We start from the raw sequence: 2,037 nt of genomic DNA on the forward strand, positions 1-2,037 counted from the left end.
GTGACGCCTCAGCCCGGCGATCCAGTGCCTGATAAAGCTGCTAGCTCCGTGCCTTAGCTCGCGAAGCTCAGAGGGAAGCAGGGAAGGAAAGAAATGGAGCTGATGAAGGCTGCTGGGCCAACCCAAATGCCTGTTCTCTCTGCTGGGTCCACCCCCACCTAACCCCCGAACCCCCAACCATTTTACTTCCCTGGAGAATGACCTCCCACCCATTTCAGTGAATGGCAACTCTCTCTTGCCAACAAAACTTGGTTCGCCCTGGTCCCTGGTTTTTTGTGTCAGACTTGACACCCTAGCCAGCTGTCCTTTGGGGGATTCCACCTTTCAAACATATTTAGAATTCAACCACTTCCAGCCTCCGTTACCCTCAGCCTGGCCCAAACCACCCACCGTCCTCTCTCAGGGGGGTGTTGTGAAAGATGTCTCAGAGTGCATTGTTTCTTTCTCGGCATGCCGTCTACTCTCTACCTCCCCAGAGGGAGACTCTTGTAGCTGCCATCAAATGATTGGATGGGGCTGTACAAACAAAGAGCTTACAGCCCTGGGACATAGGACTTCCGTGTTGGGTTGCTGGCCGCAAGGTTGGCAGTTCAAAACCACCAGATGCTCCACGGGAGTAAGGTGAGAGTTTCTACACCTGTGAAAAGTTAGTCTCAGAAGCCCACAGGGGCCGTCAGACCCTGTCCTCTAGGTTTCTATGAATTGGAACTGACTTGATGGCAGTGAGCTTGTTTGAACACACCAAGGGGATTGGCTAGTTCAGTAACAATGCAAAAAAAAAAAGAAAAGCATGGAGCCCTAATAAGAGGATTGGTTGGGGTTGCTGTCCCACTAGGCCTTAAAGTGACCCAAAGGCAAACCAGTTTGATGCAAAGATTTGAAGATGAGAGTGGTGGGCGTTCTTTGGACCTGGGGTCCCTGTGCGGTGAACCTCCTAGACCCAGAAGACAGAGAGAGTTGCAACATCAGGACAGTGGGAGATGGGGAGATGCAGTGACCAAAAGCTAACAACAACACAAGGAGCAGAGATTGACAGCCAGGGCGCGAGGGCGCCGCCAAGAAGCTGTCCTTTCAGAACTGAGTTGTTAGTGATCCTAAATGATCACCTGTTACGTCCCTAGTGAATCCCATAGCCACCAGTATTGTCTGTGAGTTCCCTGTGGCCATCCCCACGAGCGACTGAATCCAGCAGAGAAGTAGAGCATGCCATGGGGGATACACCTTGTGTCTGACCTGACACGAAGGTTGGAGGGTGAAGGTCTGTCTGCTGTTAGTTAGTTGACTGGCTGGTGCTTGTGCAGTCAGACGAGAGCTCAGACACTCTCGCCATGCTGTTTCTCCACCACCTGCCACTCAGCGGACTTCGACTCCTCTTCGACTCTCTAAACGGGACTCGGAGAGAAGCCCAAAGGAGAGAGGGTTACGTGCTATTTTGAAGGAGCTCAAGGTCACGAGGGACGTTGGTGTAAGGTGAACGGTCGAGGGGGAAGACTTCCTGGAGGCAGTGACCCAGCAGGAGGAGCTAGGCTGGCTGGGGCCATTCCAGGTGGGGGGGTGGGGAGGTGGGAAGCACAGGTTGCACAAAGGTAGGCAGGCTGGTGAAAGCGTGCACCTAGGGACACCAGCTCTGAAGCTTGAGGACATGTGGTTGGAAGCCATCAGAGGGACAACATCTGGCACCGAGAGTGGAATCCGTCTCACAGAATCAGAGCTGAGACCGGAATGAAACCACACCCCAAACCAGCCCTACCTATGGGACAATGAATTCTTTTTCTTTCTTTTTTTTTTAAGTATCTACTCTTCTATTTTAAATCCTAATAAAAGATTGACTCTATGTCAACATGAAGGTTATGATGTACAGCCTGAATCCATGTCGATGAACTATTTTATTATTATTAGTAGTAGTAGTATTATAATGTCCTGCCCTTGAGTCCCTTCTCTAGGACAGCGGAGAATGGCCCCTGCGGGTTTCAGAGACTGTCACTCTTCACGGAAGTAGAGAGCCTCATCTTTCTTCCAAGGAGCAGCTGCTGGTTT

The sequence above is a fragment of the Echinops telfairi genome, unplaced genomic scaffold, assembly GCF_000313985.2.
Source record: "Echinops telfairi isolate 266 unplaced genomic scaffold, ASM31398v2 ScPeMD7_7417;HRSCAF=8455, whole genome shotgun sequence".
Lineage (NCBI taxonomy): Eukaryota > Metazoa > Chordata > Mammalia > Afrosoricida > Tenrecidae > Echinops > Echinops telfairi.